Source organism: Pseudopodoces humilis, chromosome 16 (assembly GCF_049639895.1).
Source record: "Pseudopodoces humilis isolate 2021_Gansu_Grassland_sample_001 chromosome 16, ASM4963989v1, whole genome shotgun sequence".
In the NCBI taxonomy this organism is placed as follows: Eukaryota; Metazoa; Chordata; class Aves; order Passeriformes; family Paridae; genus Pseudopodoces; species Pseudopodoces humilis.
The window spans coordinates 10,843,121-10,868,662 of NC_142215.1; the positions used below are offsets into that span (position 1 = coordinate 10,843,121).

The window sequence follows — 25,542 nt, forward strand, 5'->3', positions numbered from 1 at the left end:
CATAATTTTTTTATTAAAAGAAAAACCAATGGAATTAGGCAAGGAAATTTTCTGTTTACTTCCAGGCTTGAGCATAGTTGTTGACAGACAACGCAATTTAAGAAGAGAAATTAGCTTCTTCCCAGGACCTTTTATAAAGAGGCCTTGTCCAGCTCAGAATTTGGGAAATGCAGTCTATTTTCTGTGGCTTGCAGTTGAGGTCAGTCTGTCTGTGATTGCGAGTATCTCTAGACTTTGGCACTGTGCTGATTTAAGCCCTAGGGCATGCATTTAAATTGTCACATATAGTGTGTCTCATACTGACACATCTTCTTCTGTAGAAATGAAGAATAATACAGCACTTGTGCTGCAGAATAAGACAGTGCTCTCTCCTCAAGCATGAAAATTGTCTGCAGATTTCAGACATGTTTTCCTTGATTGTGGCGGCTAATCAAGGGAAAACCCAAAGTTCATTCTACTAGGGGATGAACAGTGCTTGGCAGTGTAGCAATTGTTAATGCAGTTAATTATTCCTAATGCTGTGTCTGTCCTCTGAAGAGTTCAATATCTCTAGACAAGGCTTTAATGATCCACAGCCACCCTGTGGCTTCACCCAAGGAATATTGCATCTTCAGACCAGTTTGCAATGTGCTGTCCCTCAGCCTGTGCTCTTCCCTTGCTTTGTGGCATGTCACATCTGCTATGGTGAGGTTGGGTGGGTGGTTTTTAACAGGCTTTGTTTTCTTACAGCTTTCTATTGTCTCTGTTTTCTTCACTCTGCCTATAAGCTTTTGATATTGTTGATTGGGGAACCTAAAAAAACCCAAACCCAAACCCAAACATTTGCCCACGTGGGGGAATGGAAATAGTGTTTGAGGTTGCCATGGTTCTCAGTGTTGGTGGAGTCCCTAGAACATGAGCTAGGAAAGCAAGGCTTTACTGATTTGTACGCTAATGGGGAGAAATTATCTTCAATAACACCTGTTTGCTGATATAATTCCATTGTAATTTAATAATTGTGATATCTTTCTCTATGTTGTGGCTTTTATTAGATCAGCTTAGTCTAGAACTTCGTGTTCAGGAAATCTTTATTTTAAAGTCATATGTCACTACATATAAGCAGCTCCTCTTGTACTTAAAACAATTGTTGAGAATACAATTTTTTAAAAGTTCTAAAATCAGCTGCATAACTATATTTCTTTACTCAAAAACTCTTTTTTCAATTTTCTCATTTATGGGATAGGTCCTGTAAATTGACAAAATTTGTTTTACCCTGAGTAAACTATATTTGCTACAAAATTATTGGCAGACCGTATTTCTTTATCTGAGAGCCTATGGGGCCACATCCTGTAACCCTTTTTGTGTCATACTTTTACAGCTGTTAATTGTTCTTTTTGTTTTGAAAAAGCCAGTTATTGGAATTGCTTTAATTTGGCAAGTTGACCCCCTCAATGACTGTGTGGTTTATTGAGAGCTGAGTGCAGTTCTGCCTTCATCAAGAGCTTTGTGCTCATGGAATATCTCCATTTGTAAATGTTATGTTAAAAAGCACTAATTTTTAAAAAGAAAAATCTCTGAAAGTGTCTGACATCCTAGAGGAGTTTTTATTGAAAGCTCTCATGCAAAACTTGGAAGTAAAAAAATGTTTTCTTTATCAAGAAGCCATAGTTAAAAATTGGCTTCAAGGAACAGAGAATGATTAATGAAGCTCCTCTTCTTTAGTGCACTAATCCTTCTTGAGATTTAAATGTCTGCTATGGAAAATTTGGAGTGAATGATTTATAAAAGAAATTAGGCAACAAACAGGGCTTGAGGTTTCTGTTCACAGCAGAAGATAAAAAGCTTCTAGAATTAAAAAATATTATTATTTTATTTCAGAGTATTTTTCATACTGGTTTCCTGACATATGTACTGTTAATTAGGCAGCAATGATTTTCTTTCATTTGCACTGCAAATTACACCAATAATTATGCTTTTATTCACAGAATATATTTTGTTAACTGACCTTGGGTTTAGAGTGGAATACAAAATGAGAAAGAATTGTTACGTTCAGTTGATGCTTTGAGATTCCTAGGCAGTTCTTCTTTTGCTAACTTTGAATTTTAATTTTGGAAACACTAACAAAGATATACAACAGAAAGGTTTTAACTAAGTATATTACTTTGACAGAAGTCACTGGGTTCTACAATTAATTCTCACCAGTAGATCAATGCACTTCATAAGCTGCAAGTCATTCTGACAAGATGAAACAAATGCAATCATTAGTGAAATCCTGATAATTTGGAACAACGGGCTGTGAAACTAGGTCAGTTTGTGTCTTTGAAATTTTTTCCCCTCCATAGTATTTCATACTTGGCTTATCTTAATAACGCACTTGACATCTTTGGTGAGTGATCATATGCTAATTTAAAGTCATACTGTATACGTAAATTCAGAACAACATTGAGAGGTGTTTCAGCAGGATGGCAAAAAACTTTAACCACTGAATGTGACTTAAATATTTTTCTGTTAAAATGTATGTTTTTTCCTATTCTGAAGAAAATAAGGGGAATCTTATTTTTGTCATTTGAAGATAGGTACTTTAATGTCTTGGAGCTTTTTTTACCTGTCCCACTGAAAAACTGTTTTGGAATTTTTTGGGCAGATTTGGAAGAATGTGGTCTTCTTTTAGATTGCTCATCCAGGCCACTACAGCCAAGTGCTATGACTGCTTCTGTCAGGAGCATCCATGGTAATTTATTGGCCCCAGTCTTCTTGGTGAAGTCAGTGCTAAAGTATTGTTGACTTCAGTAAGGAAGTTCCATTATCTTCAGATGTTGCTATCCGGATTTTGTGATATTTCTTGGAGCACATATGCAACTTCAGGTGTTCAATACTCTGTAGGATGTTTTCATTAGGAGAGCACGTAAAACTGCCATCCCTTTCTTCATATATTGTTTATAGCTCTCCATCCTTACCATTTCTCTACCATAGGTTTCTTGCAGACTTTCAGAGGTGAAGAAAATGTTTATAAAGGCTTATTGTGGAAGAAGGTTTCTGATAATTGCTAGTATGTTGTAAACTTTTTCAGAAAGTAAGAAATCCTTTTTTTGTTTCCTGTAAAAAAAGTTTGACTCAAGATAGCTGTTTTCCTGAATTACTGATATATTCCATCTGTCTGTATCTCTCCTCTCTCTCTCTGTTTTTTTTAAGGTGTGAATTCAGTGAATATTTGCTGGGCTGGCTGCTGGTGAATAATAATAATAATAATGAGAGTGCCTGAGGTATAATATATATTTAATTAGACAAATAATATAAAAACATAATATTTTGAAAGCTTTAGACTTCTGTTCCTTTCTTATGTTTGCCTCTGATTTGCACTAGTTATGTAATTATTACTTACCACTTGGGGAGAATAGAAAAAAGGTTTAGATTAAAAATGCTGCTGAACTTAAGAAAAAGATAAAGATGTAGATGACAACAATGAAGAGATTTATTGACACTTCTTTTCTTTGCTAATAAGCCTAAAATATTACACCTGTAGGACATAACCTAGCTGCTTAGCTTTTCAGAGGTGCTGACCACTGAGTTCTTTGCCCCACAGATCAGCCTACAGAACACTTGCCTGCTTATGCTGAAAAAACCCCAAACATGCAAACCCTGCATAGGGAGTAAAGTCAAATTAAAATCCACAGTCAAGGTATTTTATCTCATCTTCCTTTTCCATCCTTTTTCTCAATAAGTGTTTTTCCACGTGGCATAAAACAGCAACTAAGAGACATAATGAGGGTAGATCTGGGGCCACATAACAATATTTATTGTCCTTTGTAACACAACAGGATGAGTTGGCAGTTGCTCAGTGACAGCTTTCCAGATCACACTGTTGCTGGTAGACTTACAGCCCAGGGAGACCAGAAGCAACCCAGCTCAGTAGGTTACGGCCTTTCCAGCATAATTTCACTAGGCAGAGATGGAATGGTGCAATGTCAGCAGTTGTGGATGCCCTTGGGAATACCTTGTTAAGTACAATGTACTGTTAGTATATTACCAGATTTGGAAAGAATAGTAAATAACATAGTCAGTTATCATTTTCTAGTGTTAGGATAATATAGCTGCAACCTGTTCCCTTTTGCAGATTTGCTCGTGTTCATGGCTGAATTTTTGGTGGCTCTCATAGGACTCTGCTTAGTTACAAACCGTCTTGCTTGTCACCTGCATGGAAGTCTGAGTCTCTACTCAATTATAAGTTCCAAATAGCATATTTCTGACTTGTATCTGCTTGGGAGACTGGCATGCCAGTAATAACAGACTACCATTAAAATTCCAAAAAAAACAAGAGAAAAGCACTTGCTTCCATTGCTAGAAGATATTTTGGGGGGGTTGTTATTTCTTTTGGGGTCTTTGTGGCATTTTTTTGTGTGTGTGTCGTTTTTGTTTTCTTTTGGGTTTTTGGTTTTGGGTGATTGGTTTTAATTTTTGTTTAATTTTCTTTTTTTAAAGAAAAACAGACACTTTCCTAAGCAGATATTTTAAGCCTTCCAAATTATCCTGATAAATTATTACCTTCTCTCAGTACTCCTTGCCCTTCAGGGTTTTCCACTGTAGTGTGTTTTTCCACATACTCACTGAACATTTGTGTTTTAGCCAAAGATAGGTTTGTGCACTGAGTGGGGTGCTGAAGTGTTATAAGCCATTGTTTTGCACAAAAAGAAAAATCCAAACGTTGTGCTGTACATTCAGATATAGCCCAAGCAATGCAAACTCATGTGAAAATGGAAGTCTTTGAAATGTGAATGGGTTTCTTTGAGTATCATTGTCCTGTCTGCAACTGAACTTCATCAAGGCACAGATGTTTGGGGCAGGGGGGCTGCACTGTGATGACTTATCATGAGGGTTTCTTTTAGCAGGCTAGGAAAAATTGCAATGCGAATAAAGGGAACTTGTTTAGTTCGGGTGAAGACTCTATTAATGAGATCCATTATTCCTATTTTTGGAGAGTGTTAGGTTTTTTTTAAAAATATATACAATGCTGTATTATTTTTGATTACAACAGTATTCACTGGTCACTTTTATCTTTGTGTGAATTTCTAATTATACATGTTAGAGGAGTGATTTTTACTGTAAATCGTAATGTGGTTTTCTTTCACTTATGTGGTTTTCTTTCACTTGATCTCTCTGTACTAGATTCTGTTTCATTGTTCACTTTCTTCATCACAGTATCTTGCTTATTTTATCTTTCAACAGACATTTCTTTACATCCTTACATGGCCCTCCCCTCCCCCTTGTAACTTTTTGAAAAGGGCTTTATCTATGCTGGCAGTTTCGTTTCTCTTCTGATCTATTTTTTGATGGATGTTCATTCACTTCTGGTAGTAAGCCCAGTACTGAAGTTTTTATTCAAGGCCAAAGTGTGGGGGCTTGATTGTGGCTTCTGGTTAAGGTTCTTACCTACAATTTCCTGGAGCTAATGGGGAACTTAGAGACCAGAGGTACTGGCTGCTTAACTGCAAGGCTTTCAAAGGTTTTCAGGGTGGATATTGGCAATTTCCAAACTTTGAAGTGATTCCTCTTGAGACCTGAGCACACAGCATTTGCAGCTGCTAGCCATTTCTAGAAACCTGTTTTTCACCCCTTGTGGGCACTGGGAGATGGAGTATTTGCCTTGCTCCAGTGCTGGGTCTGTCTGTCCATGCAGCTGCACAGTGAGAGCAAAGGGCAGCTGATACCTCCTGATGGTCCCATGGTGTCTCTTCACTGAGCTTGACTTTCCGTGTCCTTGCTGAGGTCTTCTGAAGAGCCAAAAGCATGAATAAAGAGTGTAGAAGCTGGTGCAGAAAAGTGAATCAAAAGCTTTGTAGACCCAAGTGGTATGAACAACAGCTTTAGGAGAGGGAAATGAAGTTCTGGAAGTATACAGAAGATGAACTCATTACCTGGAAATGATAAATAGGAAAAACAGCAGTCATCCAGCCTAAGCCCCTCCCTGCATCTCTAAACAGAAATAAAGCTGATTTGCAGAATGACCAATGACTGGAAATTCAGGTATTTGTTTTGTTCTATTTTTCAGATGCAAAATCAAAGTAAAATCTAGTTGTCCCATACAAATGCTGTACAAATGTGAGTGACTTAAATCCAACATTTGTATATTAAACAGATTGTTTAATATAGTATTAGCATTTGGAGAGTCACAATGAAGCTTTTAGATTAACATCCTACTAAGATGAATGGGAGATGTTCATACGTCAGGCTACAGATTCAACAAGACTATGATTTACATAGCAAAGGCTGTATCTTGGCTAACCAGAAGGGCTGCAGACATCGTTTTTCTAAAGGGAAGCTTCAGTTCCAGGGAACACATTACAGACTGCAAAAGGCCCCAGATCAGAAAGCCACTGGAGCTGGGTAGCCGCTGGCTGGAACTTTAAACTGAAAGACATCAAATGGGCTTTACACTATAAAAGTCAGGATCTCAGCCAGGTGCTCCCCACTCCTGTTTTGAGACTTTCTTTGCTTCCTCTTGCCACCTTTCCCCAGAATTGATTTTCAGATAGGAAATGTAGGTCAAGGATCTGGTGACCTTTACTGACCTTAATGTTATGCCCATTTTTTTTCCTTTTTTAACTACTATGTCTCCTTATTTGTGCTTAATCTTTAAGATTCTCCTTTTCTTCCATATGGTTTTTATTCTCTCTTATGTTGATGTATTGTAACATTAATTACTTTCCTTCCTTAGCGCCACGTTTTTCCACTTGCCTGTTTTCCTGGTTTTTGTCCTTGCTCTCTGGCATACTATAATTTTTTATTATGCACTGTCACCCTAAGGAGCTCCTCTTTGCACAGCCATATGTATAGATGTGTATTTTCTTTAGATCTCTCCCACATAAGCTCCCTTGCCACAGAATAAGGCTCTCCTGTAAATCCCAGGATGCTTCTGCCTTCAGCACACAATGGAGCAAGACAGTCTGAATTTTGCAGTAAGGTCAAATTGCAGACATTGTGCCTGCGTGTTTTGGAGCTGAAAGCCTTCATGCTCTTTCTAGCGCACACTGGCTTTATTTGGGCTCCAGTCTGGAGTGCAAATGAATGTGGCTGCGTTTTAGTTCCAGTTGGTTACATCACAAACTCAAAGCATTGCCGGTTGGCCTGGCTGGGGATTCTACAGTGACTGGGAAGGGAATAGCAGGGGCACTAATGCTGAGGTGCATTTGATGAGGTTTCCCCAGCAGCACCTTCTTGTACTGTGCTGGATATATTGTTTATGTCTTTTGCCACTGAAGTCAGTCAGTTCTTCTGGGTAGTTAATACAAGTATCAGCTCATAGCAAGAGCGGCTAATCTGACTATTTTTTTAAAGGACATCTGCTGGTGAATTTTGCTTGGCAGGGCAATGCATTAATTTTTTACCAGTCCAACTTGTGTAATTAATTAACTGGCCACAGATGAGATAGACATAGAACTTGAAGATTTTGTTTTTCTGACATATATTACTGCATACCTTGATTTCTCTTTGTAGTACCTCAGTAGAGCTGGAATGAGAGTCACTCTATTATTGGCTCCCTGTTGCATTGCTTTCAACAGCTCAACCATCATGGTATGTCACACAGCCATGCATTTGAAACTCAATATACTTACTGTCTAATAAGCTTCATTTTCTGTGCCACTAGCTTGTGTTCTATAGTGTTGGTTCAAGCATGATACTAAGCAATTTTAGGAAATGCTGGTACAACTGTAGCAATTTTCCTCAATTTGTTCCTGACAAAGAACTCGCTTCAAAATTGAGTTGGCTTCCTTTTTGTTCGAAACACTGGTAGACACAATTAGCCTCATTAACCCTGGTTTCTGTTTCATAACAGAAAATTAGCCTACAATCACTGGTTTGCTGGAAAACACTGTTGTAATTAGTCCTCAACAGTCTGATATGAAAATCCATCGTGTTTTTAATTTCTCTGACATATACAGAAAACATGCCTGATTTCTCACTTATCTTGGGGATTGAGATAAAGTCAAGGACCAAGTCCTTGGCTCGCTTAGAGCACTGTTGAACAGATTGGACAAACATCTGTCCGTAGAGTCAGAGGTGCACTGATCCCAACACACAAGAGGGCAGGAGGTGGTTTCTGGAGGTCCTCTGCAATTCTGTGAAATTCTGACCCTTCAAAGAGTACGAGACCCAAATAAGGACCACTTAAATCTGGGCCCCCCTGACTGACACTTTTCGTTACTGGTCCTCCCAAAATGCGATATTATTCCAGATTTATTGCAGACTAGAGTTCAGCCTTGCTCCAGCTCTAGGATTATAGTGGCATGAAGTCAATTTTTTTATCAGCTTATAAATGAAGCAACTTAAAGATGAATCAGAGTAATTATTCTTAAACCTCTATAGATAATCTGAAATTGGTTGGTCAAAGAGATTTATCATCACCTTTAGAACCTGCATCATTCCAGGGGGTATGTCAATGAGTATGATTATGTTCTCCTGAAATAATTAATTATTTCAAAGCTGTTATTCCAATTAGAAAGGAAAGCAAGAGTTCATATGGGTTGCTAAGCCATTAGTGCAGGGCATCACATCAGGGGCATCACTCAGAAGTCCACAGAACTAGTGCTGTGGTAGGGTGAGGTGTACGAGATCAAACTGCAGTGAACTGGTGTCCAAATTGTGTCAGGCTCTTACCCAGACACCGCAGAGCAGAAATAGGAGTCTGTGTACACCTGTGTGTGCAGAAATGTACCCAAGGACTTTCCTGGAGATTTGGGTACCTCAGGCTAAATTACTTTCCCCTGTGAAATGGCAAAGGTTTGTGTAAATCCAGGCACCTCTGCTTGCCTTAAAAGCGAGAAAACAACCTTACTTATTTTAAATTCGGCATCAAAACTCAAAGAGCAATTCCTAATCTAGGTCTGTCCTTTCCATGCCTCTTGTCATCCAGGAAAGAGGGATGGTGAGTGCCAAGTTCTGAATGTGCCATGAGTGATTTAGTGAAGGATTTTGTACAAATGCTTAGTGGTATTCTAGTGAAAGACAAGAGAAATTATTTATAATTAATGGCATCTTAATTCTAGCATGCAGGAAAGATGGCAGGTTTACAAAAGCTTCTGGGGCTACTTGTACAAGGAGAAGCTGAAGACTGAACTGCGTCATTTGTGGGATAATCCCCTTCCTCCACAACTCTCTAGTGCCTAGTGAAATTTTTGCCTAAGGGACGTCTTTCTCCTGCATTAAATGTTCCTCTTATTTCTCAATTGTTCTCTCTAAATGCATATGACACCCTGGGGGTGTCTCCATTTGAATGATCTCAATTGCTTGTGTCCACTTGGGAGCCAGGCTAGAGGACAGTGAAGAGAAGCTGAGCTATTCTATCTTGCTAGCTGAACTACAGATAAGGACTTCTGTAATTCAAGTTCAGGTCACTATATATGTTTGTATTAAGTCATTAAATAAACAAGCAGTAACTAAATAAATAGTAATTTAATTTATTAGATGCCTTGAGCATTTATAGAAAAATGTTAGGGAAATGAATATGAACGTACTTATTCCACAAAGAAACATACAAGGACTGACAGAACACAAAGCCTTCAATCGCCATGTTTGGCTCATTCATGCATGAGGCAACCTGTGTGCAAAATGTTAGTGTTTGGAATTTCACCCAATCAAGTAGTCTTAATTGGCTGAACTACTTAGGTGCCTCTCGTATAGAAATAGTTTTTAACATTTTTGTGTTGCACTTTAGCTCCTCCAAATTATGCCTGAGCTTTACTGTGCTTCCAGCCTACTGAAGAGGTTTTTAAGGCCTTTGCCTGGAGATCTGCATGATATGCTGAATTGTTACCTAGCACTTCCTCTAGCTGAGAGCCCCAGGGCACACAGCTCCCTCAGAACCTGATCTTGGGGGAGCTCTGGAAGTAGTCCATGGATATGACACGCTAATAGCTCCTGTTTTCCTATTCCAGGGTGGCATGGTTGTGCCCAACTGGACTTCAGGGTACCTGCAATTTCACTTCTTCCTGCAAGAATGGATTTGGAGCCCCATTTTCACCTGTGTCAGCACAGCTATGCTGTCAGTCATGTGAAATAACCTCATCACCTGAACAGTAGGTGAGAAGTTCAAGTACCAGAGGTCAGCTGAGTGTAACAGAAATTACAGGGAGTGAGGTGAGCATGTGGGGCTTCAGTTCCTGCTAGCAAAAATGCATCAGTGGGTACTCCAAGCAGTGTTCAGGTAGAGGTGTGCTCCTGTGAAGGAAGCACATCCTCCCCAGGTGCCCAGTGGGGAATTCACACTGTGCAGTGTTGTCAATCTGCAAGGCTGAAGAGCACGGAGCAAAGATGATAATTAGAGCCTCATGAGTGATCTCCATGTTGTACTCCAGCTTCTTCAGTGATACTTTTTTTTTTTTGTGATGGAGGATAAATCATCCAGACCATATCAATCAATTCACCCTTCTGTAAAATGATTATTCGTGGTAGTTTCTGATTGCCACACTGTGCTGCATGTGACTGTTTGAAAGATGCCTTGAGATGCTTGCATGAACATTTCTATATAAAGGCAAAGCACTATTAAGTATCTGCTTCAGAACAGAGTCAAACTCTGCAGGGGAGCAGTTTCCTGTGCATGCACACACAGACTCTATCACTTGGCCTGTATTTGTCAACACATGTCTGTCCATACTCCCTTTTCTTGTTTACTCATTTGGTTATTTCACACTACATTCACCCTAACCTGGAAAAGAACAGATTAGATTTGATTATTTCAAAGATCTGCAAATGTAGTAGAATGCACAAGGGGCATTTTTGGCATTATTGTTCTGTGTATTTTGTTCAGATAATTAAGCATGGAAAGGTCACCTTGTGTTCTAACAGAAAGCACAGAGATGTGGCAGAGAGAAAAGCCAAGTTTGAGCAAAAATACTTTAAGAAGAAAGGATCAGCATCTGACAATATTTATTAGTTCTTTAGTGTTCCCTAAGATGCTGTAATACAGCAACCTTATGGCTATACACTTAGTTTTCAAAAGCTAAATATGAAGTATGAAATTGAATACAAGTTAAGGGCTAGGCAGCTTGAAGAGTGCACACTGGTGACAGCCATTTGGCAGTGTTCTTTGGTGCACACATCCAGATGAGGTTTGTTCGAAGCACATCAGCCTTTACACTGTCACTGTCAAGACACTTAAACTGTCAAGAAGAGGCCACACGAAGAGGTCCTTCTCTTGCCATGTGCTTCTGTGTCTTGTCAGTATCGTGTCCATAAGTAAATAAAAAAAAAAGCAAACCCCAAACAAACAACTTTTTTTGTTCTTTAAAGGAATCAGTACAGTGGATAGAGCTGGATTATGAAGTCCCAGCAATTTTTTTCCTGATCTCTTCCCATCTCAGAGATGCTACTCTGTTTTCATGTTCTACTTGTGGTTTTCTGTCTGCAGCTTAACTGTGTTCCTTTTTCATCTGGTGAATGCTTCCAGTGCAAGCCACTGACTGGACTCGCAGGTAAGCTTGGTCCACCTTGCAACATTCAGAAATCCCTTTGAGTTTTGAGCATGGAGGAGGGATTCAGAGGGCTGTTCAGAGTCCCCAGCAGCTTCAGGGTATGAAGCAGGGCCAGATGTGAGCTGTTGTGTGCACACGCAAAACTAGTCTTTCCCTGTCCCTTGCAGCACCAGAAGGACTAAAATAGCATAACTATAGTTTCTTGAGGATGATCGCTGCTTTCAAAGTACCTAAGACTGGAAGGTTGTATAGATTTCTGTTTCATGTTGGACAAATGAGTGCAATGGATGAATATAATAAGAAACCATTTTTCTTCTGTTCTTGGCTCTCACAGAAGATATTTAAAATTCACTCTTAGGAGACCTTCTTGCCTCATCTATGATTGGCAGGGGGACTGTCTGTACTATGCAGAGATGTAATTTATTTATTCCTTCTATTTGTGACCTGGAGTTCTTTGAGCATTTTTCCCCTCTCATGGAAAAAGTAATTCTCTCTCGTACTTCAGTCCTACATCCTTTCTTATGAACACTTGGTAAAGATTTCATTTTTCTGCAATCTTTTTCATCTCTTACTAAATAACCCTAGCACTCTCTTAGAGCCCTGCTGACATTTTGTTTCTTATATACTTGAAAAATTCTTATTTGTCTTTATTCCTTGAAAATATTTTCTACTTCCTTTCAGCCTTTCCTAGCCAGATTTTATTCTTTTATTCTTTTAGTTTTATTCCAGCACTTGCTCACTTGTTTGTCATGTCCCTTGTCTCATATACCTTTCATATCTTTTAGTTACACATGCATTCATTTTTCTTTTTGTGTCTATTTTTCCTGTATTTTACTTCACTGGATGGCCTTTATTCTTCTCCATCTGCTGAATCACACAATGCTCCAGTCCTTTTTTGGCTTTTCCAAGGCCAAGAAAAAAAAATAAGAGAAAGGAAATAGTGAAGGCTTGGGGTACATTGTGTATCTAAAAAGAATAACTTCAGAAGGATTGGCAGGGTTTCAGCAAGTAGTAGACTCCTGGTCGGTGCTTGTCCTCAGTGAAACTGTGATCATGTTTAAAGCTAAACTACAGCACTTGCTTTTAGGGGTAAATGGTAGCCCTTGTTCCTAGAGGTTGGGTTCCCTATGAAACAGGAGCAATGTAATTATCTGGGTTACTTCCCCAGATTCCTTCATGGCAAACCCAAAGTTTGCTTCTTTGCTGTAGAATTTTTTCCCCCTGTAAAAGCCTGCTTGCTCTCCTCTCCCTCTTTCCTGAGATGCTCTGCTTGAGTGCACCTATTGACTATGGTAAGACAGAGCTTCCAACTGGCCTTGTTTCACTCTGTTTCAGCCTTAACCCCATCCCTGTGGTTTCTGGGTCACCTTCTGCTTGGTATGTGTGCACTGTCTTGCCTGAAGTTCTTGAGTCTCTCCTGATCAGGCCTCTGTATGTGTCTACAGAGCTCAATCACAAAACCAGAAATTCCCGAGTTAAAAATGCCACTATGGCTCCTTTTTGTGACTTCTCTTCAACGCTGCCACAGTGGGCCACAAACAGACTTTCCAGCAATGCAGCTAACTGAGCAGGTTTTGAGAACTTCAAAAGTTCTCCTGCTTACCAGATAGGGTACAGGAAAATGATGGTACTTCCATAAGGCCTCTGAAAGTCATTACATGGCCTCAGGTGAGATTATCATCTCTCCCGGTTTTCAGTTTAACTTTTGGTTGAACAGCTGTACTCTTGGAAGAAGACAGGATGAAACAACAGCCTGAAAATACAGGGAAGCAGAAGAAGCCTCCAGTAAGATGCGCTCCTCACTGAAAAATCTTTTACATCTCCACCTCTGATGCTGCAAATTCAGAGCAGGAGAGGGGGCAGAAAGCCAAGGGTTCAGGCTGATAGAATTTTGTCTTGCAGAAGAGGAAAAAACCCATTTTCTGCAACCACATAATCATCTTGCAGGGTGTGTAATGTTTATAAAGAACAGGGGGTCACATATGGCTGGCTGTCAGCAAGAAACAGCAAGCTTGAATTAACATTAAAAGAGCTGAGTACTTAAGAAATAATGTAAGTACATGTAACAAAAATAAATGGTTTCAGCTGTGATAAAAGAACAGTCTTTCTTTCCCTCAGACTTGGCCCTATGTTTCCTTCCTTAATTTCTTCTGTCATGTTAAATTATTTACAAAATGCATCCTGGTATTGAAAGGGTAGGACCTAAAGTAGTCAGTTTCTTTACTAGCCCTGTGGTAACATTTAACAAATCAACTTAGACCTACAAAAGAAAAATTTCTACAGGCCTTTTGAAGCACTGCCACATCTAAAGAGATGTTCAGGTTTGGAATACAGAATGCCGTTGTGCGAACAACTCATTCTGGGACAATTTTAGAAGCTCATGTTATTATTCCCTTACTGACTTAAGCAGCCCCCATGGTCCAGTTGTATGATATTAGGGGTGGGAACAAGAGCTGGATTTAGATAACTAAGGATGCCCTTAACTGTGTGGGATAGTTGTATGTAGGAAAGAATGAGCTAGTTCTCAAGGAAAGAAAATGAGGCCAGTAAGAACTGCAGGCTTCCCTCTCCATCTTCTGGTGCTTCCTGGGGCTTAGGGGTGTCAGTGTACAATGCTGTATTCTACACTGACTGCTGATTATTCAAATGAATATCAAAAAAATTACACTACTGAAAGAATATACTGAAGATATAGTGCCCAGAAAATGCCATGTACTTCAATGGGGAGCTTTTGTCAAAGGACAAAAGGCCTGGGGGTTGCAAGAAAACACAGAAGGAAGTGTGGAGCCTGTGCTTCCCTGAAGCAAAAAAAAAAAATAAAATCCATTAATATATATTGATTATGTCCCTAAAACATTCTAATTTTTTTTCCCATGTTGTTCAGATCTTGCTGTTTCTAAGCCATGGAAAAGAGGGGAAAATGATGAAGAGCAAGGCAATGGTAGCTTTACAAGGAACAGAGGAAATTAAATATGGGGCTTATCCTCCATCCCTTCTATTGTCCATCCTGCCTTCAGAGGCTTGCCCAAGCTGAGGATGATAAAGGGAGCTGGAGGGTGTAGAGGGGTGGCTTTCTGATGGCTGGGACTGGGCTCCTAAACATCTTGCCAATGATGATCAGAGCCCAGTCAGAGCATAAACTAGCTTTCTTCTCTTTTCTCTGCTATATTTTCTTGATCATTCATCATAAACTTTATTGATTAGAATAACTGTAATTATAAGGAAAGTAAAGAAAACAATATTCTGTTTGAGATAGTAGCTAGAGAAGGCAACAAAAAAGGTGCTTGCAAGAGCCTAGTCTGACAACTGGAGTGTGGAGGTAGCTCCCACATTGATGGGACTCACAGAAAAAAAGCTGTTCCACATCACTGTTCACAAACCTCTCAGTTATTCACTACCTGCCCTGTGTGCATATCCTTACCCCTGCTTCTCTTTCCCAGTGTCTCTGAACCTGGAATCAGTTGGATTTCTGCTGATCCATTGGATCAGGGTGAATTGTAGCAGTCCTGGCAGGGAGGCTTACAGCTTGTACTTTCTTCTAGTTTACTTCATGGCCTTTTCTTCCTAGCAAGGCAGAAAGGTGAGGAAGATGTACAGAGAGAGGGAGGCTCCTGCAGAGTGCCCAGGGCAGTGTGATTGTAGCTGTCCCTTGCCACATCAGAATGGACAAGTAGGTGACAGGCCTGATCTGCTCTGTTAGCACTGCTTGGCAGAGGGGAATTATGCTATCTTGAGCAAGGCAATAACCCTTTGTGTAATTTTAACATTTTGAACGTGCTCTATGTTGCAGATTTGCAGGGAGCTACTGTCTGCCTGCTCCAAATGTGATGATCAGGACATCAGGACACATTGAGTGCTACACAGCAGATGCTGCATGACTTTGTTACAGAAAAAGGATTTTTTAAAATTTTTTTATTTTATTTATAGGGGGAAAAACTTAATCCAAAACACAATTCGCCATAACATGAAATGGACAATATTTTAATTGTTATCATTGTGGTGACTTTAGTTACATGGTTCACTGGAGAAGTGAAAGTTTCCCATCTATTTAGTGTACTGGCTGATCAATGTTCCTCCAGTCCTGGTTCTTCCCCATACAGTCTGCAATGGCTTTGTTATATCTGTCTCATCCCTCCTCCTCCTCCCTGCTTTTGTCCCTGGTTTCCGGCAGAGCTCTGCCAGCCCAGCAGTCAGCCTGCCCCAAGCTGCATCCCCAGCTGCTCTGCTCCCCTCTGTCCACATTTGGTTGGCTCTGTTGAGACCAGGACCTTGGCATGTGTTTTACCCTGGGGTCTGTATTTTTCTCCATGGCACTATTTAACACATATCCTTACTTTCCCGGTTCGTTATTTATTCAAGCATAAAATTCACATCCTCCCACAGTGGGGATTAGTGAAGGGTCCTGCTTGGTAAATGGGAGGGTTTTTTACTCATTTGCTTTGTATCTGCAGTGGTTCTTTCATTGCTGAAGTCACTGTTTCTGGCACTCCTGTGATATTCATGCTGTGATCCTGTTCAAATGAGCCCCTTCACATTCTTGTGCCTCTTCTCCAAATGATAGGCGTTGTCTGTAGCTTCATGTGTTGTTTTTTCACTCAGCTCCAGCTATGGGCTCCTTGCACCTTTCCACTTCCAGTCTTGTTTTCCATGATAGTTTACATTCTCTTTCCAGCCTGCAGCAGAAGAGGACTGTCTTCTCCCCATCAGTTCTGGTCTGGACTGACTTCCTCTTCTTGGCAGGTTCAAGAGGATTTCTCAGAAGCACCCCTTACTGGTGCCCTGTTATTGGATTGGTCCAAAATTTCTCTCTGTTGCCAGAAGCCTCTTTTGCAGACTGTTTCTAAACATGACTCTGAAATGTTTTAATCTTCCACAGTTGCAGCTCTGCTCCTGTCTCTGTCACCTCTCCCCACTCAGCCTTCTTTGCCCAGATTAAATGAGAACTGTGAAAAATGTCATCTTCTTTATGACTAGCCCTGACCCAAAAAAGTTCCCTGCTCTGACAGCTGCTTTCTTTTTGGCAGCCACATTACTGTCTGCAGCACTTTGAAACCTTCTCCAGTTGTATCACACATTCCCAGAGAAATTCCAGCTCTGACGGCGCTTCTAATTGGTTTGTTTTTTCACTTTGTCTTATCTTGTTTTACTCCAAGTACTTTGTGTTGTCCTGAAGTTACCCTGAGCCAAAGAAGGTGGCAGGGATTTGCCACATTCAGTGTCCAAGCTCCAGTACCCTGGCATGGTGTAACATGAGAATTGGCATACATGGAAAATCAGTTTCAAATGGCTCATGCCAGCGCACGTAGGAATGTGTTGACTGCAGACAGTGTGCTGTGTGGATTGCACAGATAAGCATATTCCCTGCTATACCATCATTCAGTGCACAACCTGCCATGAATGTATGTATCTGCTCCTATACAGATGGACTAGTTCTTAATGCAGTTCTGTTTTCTGTAATGATCTCTAATGTGTTCACTGTCTTTTTGATTTGGTCTTTTGTAGCTAAATCTGTCTCAAATATACCATGCACCATAGGTATGTAGGAAAGTCAGATGGCTCTATAAGGGCTTTTTACCAATTAAAATATATCCCCTGTGGATCAATACAGTCAAGTGCTGTAGTTTGATCCACCAATACATTTATTTCCTGCAGCACAGCCACTTATTAAAGTTGCTGACCATAAGAGAGGAATGATTCTCTATAGGAATTAAACTACCACTGAAAAGTCCTTTGGTGGGGGACATTCACCTCCCTCCACAAACAGCCCATGTGATTGAGGAGGGCTGGAACTCACCTGCAGAAACGAAGAGCAGGTTCTCTATAGGTGTTGTTCCAATTTAGAGACTGAAAAAATGGCCTCTGGCCTCTGCCCTACATGGCAAGGTAACGTGGGAGTTTTGGACCAATGGATTTGCATGCATGTGGAGCCAGCATGGAGGAATACAGAGCATTTGTTAAGTACCTCCTTTTCTTACCTGTAGCTCGACAGGCTGTACCTGTTTATCACCACAGTTTGCATTCGGTGACATCTGCAAGGCGCTGTGCTGTACTGTCAGAAACCCGAGATGTCTCTGGGGAGGCTTGAACCTGCACATTGTCAAACTGCACCAGCTCTGGAGTCAGTTCAGAGCTGGGAGGCTCCTCAGCACCCTGCCTTGCAGGGAGGACAAGCCTGCTGTGTTCCATGTGCTCTGTGCATCCCCAAGTGCTCTTAAAGTGTGAGCAAATGTCACTGCATGGCAGAGCCACAGCAGACACTGGTGAACAAGTCAAATGTCACTGAACTAGCAATGATACACATGATCTTCTGCCTGGTCCAGAGTGGTTCACAATGGGAGCTATTCTTCCTTGACAACCCTGAAAAGAGGACTAATGCCTACTGCTGATTGCCAGGGTTTTCTGACAGCAAAGCGAAGCACTTTTTAAAGACAATGACTTGTTTACTTTTCATTGAAACTTGAATTGAAGATATTTCATAATAGAATTTGAGCAAATTTACCAGATGTTTCATCCTACTGTGCTTTTCTGGCAGGTGTACAAGACAAAATGCTGACTAAGGCTAATAAATCAGGCTGCATAGGAAAGTCTTAGGGAAGGAATAGAATATATATGCCTGAAACCATTGGAAGATCTTGCCCCATTGATCCTTGGGAATTCCTGATGTTTTCTGTGCTTTTATTAGACACTGATCTCAGATACAGGAGGGGAAGGGGGTCCTGTTCTGTACTTGTAGCCTATGGTGAGACATGGCTTTGTCTAACAGCACTCCTTGTGCTGGCATTGGAGATCATAGACATAAAAATGATTAATATATTTCTAGAGTCAGGCAATTATATATCCAGCTGGGAGAGAATGGGAAATGGGAGTTTAAGGTACATTCAGACTGGCTGTGACCCAGCAAAGTACTGTATTGCTCCACAAAATAATATTCCCCTCTTTGTATCCTTCTCTTCCACCCCCTCATCCCTGTCCTTTTGCTTTGTTCAGTTTCTACTAATCTCTTTGCTTCCTTGCTGCCCTGTCCTGCTGAGCTCTGCTGGTTCCCTTGGAATCAGGAAATAAAGACACCCACAGAAGATTTTTCTCTTCTGGGGACTTGCATTGCATGTGTTTACCACACAAAGCTGTTTTAACTCCCCTTCTCTCACAGTACCCGATTCAGTTTACTGACCACTGCCTGTGCAAGTTTGCAGCGTTCAGTCTGCTTTTGCTTTCTTTTCTCTAGGTTTGCTTTTATTTCCTCTTACTGCACTTCTGCCAGCTCTCTAGATATTCACCTCCTTGTTTCTCTCCCTACATATCCAGAAAAAGCAGATGAAGTTTCCATACCATCTTCCAAGCAGAGGAAGTAATACAGGAAATGCTATTTGTGTTTGTGTGACTGCAGTAGGAAAACATATATCAAACTCTTCACTGAAGCCCACACAAGCAACACTTGTGCTAGTGATACCTGGTTCACTAGGGTGAAAGAGGCTTTGGGTGACAGTACAGCATCATGTCATTCTATCCTTGCTTGGAGTGATTTAATTAACGTGCCCCTCAAATCCGTCTGCTGCTGGAGGTTGTGCTAGCTGGAGGCTTGCAGGGCTGCTCCTCTTGCATGGCCATTATTGAGGATTCTCCCTCAGACCAGGGTAAGAGTGGTACCAGGTAACCCCTCTTTAAATCCAGGAGATGTGAAATCATGATGCTCAAGCACAGCAAAGTGTTCTTTGAATAAAAGCATGGACAGATATGTACGCACAATAAACAGATTGCCTTTGAATAAAGTTTGTCCATCTGAGTGCCAGGGGAAAAGAAGCTGCATTTTAAAATCAAAATTAATAATATTTAAACAGGTTCTGTTATTCTGTGTGTTGCTTTTATCTGAAGATTGCAGGCATTTGTGATTATCTGTCATTTTATGTTTATGCAGCTGTTTTAATTCTGATGTGTCACAGAAATTTGCCACATGGCAACAATGGTAGCCATCTCACCCAGCGTGTTACAAAAGAAGGGAGAGGCAGGGAGTGCTATAGCAAATTGACACACTTAGAAAAATGCTGTAAAGCCATTCCGGTTCACTTTTAATGCTGTGTCATGACAGCCTATGCTCAACCAATTTTGGGATTTTCCAGTTATCTGTCTGTGCAAGATTAAGGGCTGAGCTGGCTGTGCTAGAATGAAACCTCTGCCTCTTGTGGCAGTAGATATTCCTTGGCCTCTGTAGCAGCTTGAGGGTTAAGGGCTGGAAAAGGCAATGCTGACTATCTTCCAGCTCCTCAGGTCTTAAAACCATCAATACCCAAAGTTATTGTGATGTTCAGCCTGTGTCTGCTGAGTGAGTCTGCAGTTTGGGCACCACTCCAGCTGCAGCTGGTCTTTAAAGTTGAAAAAAAAAAAGTTTGGAAGGTGTTTGTGTTTTGTTTTGTTTTTTTAAAAAGTAATTATTTTCTCATCTTTGAGAATAGTTTGGTGTGGTGTCCCTTCCCCCTACCCCTTCCTTTAACAGCAGTTTCAGTTTAGCTTGTGTCCCACGGCTCGTACTCACTCCAGCCTTAAAGGAGCACAGAGCAAAGCTCAGCAATTTCCAGCAAGGCCACAGAGTCGTTGGAAAGGTTCCCACTGCCTTCTTCAGTGAGCTCTGAAAGGCAGACTCCAGTGCTGCTGTAAATAATGTCTACAAGGGGCCGGATAAGGAACAGGGGCTACACACAGCCTCACTTCCAGTGCCTCTCATTTCCTTTGTCTCTTTTTAAGAGAAACAAGGGAGTTGATTTCATGTAAATCGGCACATCATCTGATTGTTGGGCCTTTAGGGGTCTGTTTGGGGCTTTCTCTCCCACCCACAGGATTTCAGGCTCCAGGTTTTACTTGGAGGAGCCAGAGAGGCCCCTCGAGTGCCTGGAGGGGAGAGTGCAAAGTGTTAAGTGTAGAAGCAGCGCTGGAAACAAGGGCAATTTTCTGGCTTTGATCTGTCACTTGGCAGTTCCAGGAGACAGGCTTGTCTGGGGCTATCTCTGCAACAGTTTGGAGGTGGCTGGGAAGGCACTTCTCAGCCTGGGGGATCAAAGTGCACCAGAGAGCAAAGGAGCATGGTGTCCTCTGAAGCAGGAGCTGCAGAATATAAATGCAGTGCTGCTGTCCACTGGGAAGCCAGCAGGGAGAATGAGCTTCCCTGTTTTCCCTCTTTCTGTGGATTTTTCAACAGGTTAAATTGCATTTGGTTGTTAAGGATTGTGAGTACTGAGAGACAAATGCTGCATCTCCAGCTCGAAGGAAGGCAGTGTTGTTAGGGTGGGGTTAGTAACCAGAGGAAGTGGAAGATGTTAAGTTATTGATAACTTACTGTATCATTCCTTTAATTCAACAGAAGGTGACAAGGAGATGAATTAAATATAGGAAATAGACATGAAAGAACTCAAAGAATGTCTGTGTTCTTTTTCAACACTAAAGTACAGAATACATGATTTCATGCAATTCAGACTTCATTTATTTTCTCTTTTGCTTCTTCAGTTAAATATGAAATGAGAACAAGAGCTTTTTTTCCAGCATCCCATACCTAGTAAATTCATTCTAGGAGGAAATAGAGTGAATATGATTCTGGACAATGACATCGCCAATGATCCAAAAATATTTGCACTGGGTGACCTGAATAGTCTCTTGAATATAAATGAACCACAAGGGAAAATTTCTATTAAGAGCAAATGCAGTAGCTAAAAGGGTGATATAACTGAATTGGAAATATGCAGAAGGATTAAAGCTTGCTGAGTTTGTACACAGGATTAAGTGAATTGACACATATGGAGAACGTAATTTCAATAATTAACAAGTTTTTGTTCTTTGGTAATTTTTCTGGGAAACATAGTCACAATTGTCATACTATACACAAAAAAAGTTGCTACTGTGGTGTAGAATGATGGAATAGATCCATGTGGTAAAGGGGTGACCTGTAACCATATGCTAGATAGTAAAGAACATAGACACTTGAATCAAAATTCAACTTAATATGTTAAAATGGATACGTTACAAAGAGCTTCCATCTGTGGGACACCTTCAAAATGACGGATTGCTCACCGGGTTATCACACAGCACTTTGCCTTTCAGGTCAGCTCTTGTTTACCAACGAGGGACTAAAACACATGCAGGGCAGAGAATGTTGCTGAGGTCATGCAGAAAGGACCTGAATTTCTTGGTTATCTGTCCTTTGCCAACCTTCTGTGCTGCTCCTTTACACAATAATCCTGATGAAACAGGGCCAAGCAAAAGCAAGAGCTGCTGATCCTGTTGGGGCTTAGGTGTGGTTGTGGCCATTACTACTCTTCACCTGCAATCTAATACCTGCCTAAGCCATGAGCGCTTCTCTCAAAGTCAGTCAACCTGGGCCATCACAAAGGCTTACAGGGGTGGAGTTTAAAAGTCAGGAAGCTGGACCAGGCAGAATGGTAAGGGCTTGTTTGTCTTCTCACAGTCTCAGGCTTCTTGTACTGTTGGTGCTTGGTACTTACTATCAGGTTAAGTCTAACTTGTTAGGATTAATGTGCATTGAGGGTTACACCTCTATTTTTACAGCCTTACAACTTTCCAAGGTGCCTCTCTGCCACTGAATGCTTTCATGCATGGTCTAGGGCAAGTGTCACTCAGTTGTTCATTAGCTCCTTTGAGTTCTTCGTTGAGACCAAATGATTGAATCTTTCTAACTTACTGGGACAAGGAGTAGATCTTATTTCTCTTTGTGCCATGACACAGTGCTTGCTTTCAGTAAATAATAATAGTGACAACTTGATCGTTAATGGGCTGTTAGGTGTGCCTTATAAGACCAAAGCTGTACAAATTATGTTTAGCACATCTGCTTAATCTTCCTATGTGGCACTATGAACTTTATATAACATGTAATCTCTGGTGTTGCAGGACCTGTGAGCAAGACAGTCCCTTGCTGAACATTTTAAACAGCATGAGTTCCAATACCAACAATTCAGGTAAAGCATCCTTTCTGATAGCGTTAAGTATAACAGATTGCCCTGAAACAATTGTGACCTGCCTTTTTGCATGGCTTGGAGGATTAGCAAAGTCTTTATTTGAATAGATAGTGATTAAGAAATGTTCCTTAACAAAACAACTTATTGATATGATTAAGAAAACCACTAACTGGGGAGTGGTGAACAGCAGCCAAACAAAAGCTGCGACTCCAGCTCCGCAGTTAATGCCAAAACATTGATAGACAATATACAACTTTTAGTTGCTGTGTACAGGACTGTGGAAGAACGAGCGAAGGTTCTGATCCAGCATTGCCCAGTGCCTTCTTTGAGGCCATTGCAGTGGTGTGTAGAGAGGGTGGTTTGCTGGTTGGGATGTCCTTGGTAGTACAGGGCTTCTTCCTTTCTGGTGGAAGAAAGTGTGTGTACTTGGAAATGCTTATGATAGTGGGTAAGGACTCGATGTGGGCTTAGTTTTATGGTGTGTTTGCTTTAGTAAAACCTGAGGAATTGATCCTAAAAGTGCTAAAGGACAAAGGTAGAACATTGTGCTAGTGATCTTGTAGGATATGGCAGCAGTACTCTGCTGTATAATGTTTTTGCCCTTCCTCCACGTACCTCCAAATAGTATCTGAAATCATTGCCTGTTGTGAGTAGTTAATTGTATCATCTATTACCTCCCAACAACAGTCACTTGGACTACAGGGGGCTGTGTAGGGTGTTTATTGTAGGGAGTTGGGTTTTTTGTTGCTCTTGTCATCTGTGCTGGGATTTAGATTTAATGCTAGAAATACATTTGCACAGACAGCAGGGCTGTAAGGCACTGTGGCTCTGGGGAGTTCTTTGCAGTTTTGTCCTGGGTAGTATCCCACAGAGATGAGTTTTACTGTCATAGCCAAAGGAAAGTGTGAACCTGCTAAAGGAACACAGTCAGTGATTCTAATTCTCAAACTGCAGAGAGGGTGTTCTTGGGCAATTCTGTTGCTATGTAGGAGAATGGTCAACAAATGGCCTTGACCTGTGATGCCAATGCCTGCTGTATGTCAGCCTTGAATAGTGGTAACTGAAACTCAAGTCACTTATAAATTAATTATAAACCATACTACTGAAAGCAGAGTAGAAAATACTTTTCTTTACATGAAAGGTGAATCAAACGCTGGTTGGTTGCAGCATAGCAGGAGCCCAGGTGAGTGCCTATAAGTTCAAAAAAATTATACAGAAAATATATGTGTCACAATATGAGTGTTGAAGCCCTGCTGAAGATTCCTGCAGCTTTGCCCAGGATTTATTCTCCAATAAGGGATGAAGCTTCAAATGTGCATATCTGTGCTCTGGCAGTTTGGTGTATGGGGCTTTGGATCCCCTTCTGACAGGTGCAGCCCTTTTTTGAATTTTGAGTACTGTGGCTAGATGGGCTTCTTGGGATGACACAGACGCAATTTATGAATAATTAATGGAATTTCAAAAATTCTGATTGTGCTATCTGGGGAAATGGACTAACTACAGTTTGCTCCATTTAAAAGCAGGAAGATGTTGTTATGGTAAAACCCCAAACTGTATTTGCATATTCCTGTGCTCTGCTATCTCCCATCTCTTGCTCCCTGTCAATAAACAAGATCTTTCAGTAGTTTGCTCAGTAAGAAAGTGAATCTGCATTATTTCCTACAGAGTTTTCTGTTGAAGTGGGCTGGCTGTAAAGAAGCAGCAAATCCTTTACATTCAGTAACCATACCATTTTCTCTATCAGCATGGAGCATTTGACTCGTGTGCCCTAGAAAATAACTCCTCACTTCCACTATGTGCTCATATACTGAGCTGAGATCTAAACCTGACCTGCAGTTCTGGGATGCAAACTCATGATCAAAATCCCTGGATGCGGGAGGTCAGTGTTCCAGCATCCTTAGTCTCTGGGGTGAGAGTCCACTATTTAAGGAGTGGTGTTGCGAATTCAAAACAGGTTAATGCTTTCTAAGGTCTAGTGAAGTTACAAAAACACAGTACAAAAGAGCCTGTCTGCCTTAAATAAAAGCTTATTATAGAGCTAAATCTTGTTTCTGTTAAAGTCAATAAGGGGATTGTGCTTCTAAATTTCACCCAGTCCAAGTCGGAGGCTTTTATAAGGGGGGAAAAAAACTTAATGTGAAAAATTGAGATGCTTGTTTTCCAGCAAAAGCTGTAATACCATTCTTGCAGTAATGTGATGCAAGGATACTCTTCAGGGAGCTGATTTCATAAACAACACAGAAATAGTGGTTCTGTCTACAGTCTTCTCTCCCACACAGCACCTTGGACTGTACTGAGTACTGGGCCTTATGAAGCAGAAGGTGAACCCTCCGCAGGACTTTTCATTCCCCATGGTTAAGGGACTGGGTTTTCATTACAGTTAACAGCAGTTACTGTAACAACTGTAACTGTTGTTACAGTTAACAGGTTACAGAGAGGGTAACCAATAGATTAAGCCAGATCTGTGAATGTGTAACAAAGTTTTGTATGATTTAATTTTCTTAATTTGATACTCTCAGAATGTGCACAATCCAGAGGTGATTTGGTTTTACAGCTTGCAGATAGGCTCACCTCCTCCTGTAATTACCAGAAAGTCTTCTGATCTGTCATCCTGCATAAACTGGGTATTTGTATGTACACAGGCATCCACCAAGCATAAAACTTTCAAGAATTTTGGCTCCATTTATTAGTAATTTGTTTCATGATTCTTGCTCTGAGTTTTTTGTTTGTTATTCCCTATTTTCCATACTGGAAACTGTGTTGCTGAACTCACCTAGTAAAGAAGAAGTGTCTCCTAGTAGTTACTCTTCATGGGGAGATTGTGATGAGGAGGCTGGGATTACAGATTTCTGCAGAAACCTACCTCTGAAACCCATTTCTTACAGTGCCTCACTGTCACGGAGCAGTACCCTTGGCTGCAGTGAACTCTGCTCATGCAGACTGCCCTGACTTGTGAGTAAATTTCTTGTTCTCCTTAGATACCTAGGGATTTGTTCAGTGCTGAGGAGCATATATTGAACATACCCTAGAGAGCTGTTAGCCATATGGCTTCTCCACTACTTTTCATGGTGGGCCTCTGTTAGATCTCTGTATGTGGCTGCGGAAAAACTCAGGGCCCTCTGCGTTTTAGTTCAGGTATC

The 25,542-nt window shown here is 40.8% G+C and overlaps 1 long non-coding RNA gene across 2 annotated transcripts in view; it reads left to right on the forward strand.

Annotated features, from left to right (window-relative positions):
- Window positions 1–25,542, forward strand: part of LOC148183024 (uncharacterized) — a 116,455-nt gene that overhangs the window by 78,769 nt on the left and 12,144 nt on the right. The window contains exons 2-4 of one of the 2 annotated variants that reach the window (XR_015773929.1): window positions 9,909–10,110; window positions 11,381–11,444; window positions 22,335–22,402. This is a non-coding gene — a long non-coding RNA (uncharacterized LOC148183024). The remainder of the gene's footprint in view (window positions 1–9,908; window positions 10,111–11,380; window positions 11,445–22,334; window positions 22,403–25,542) is intronic. The other variant, XR_015773928.1, reaches the window with a different exon arrangement.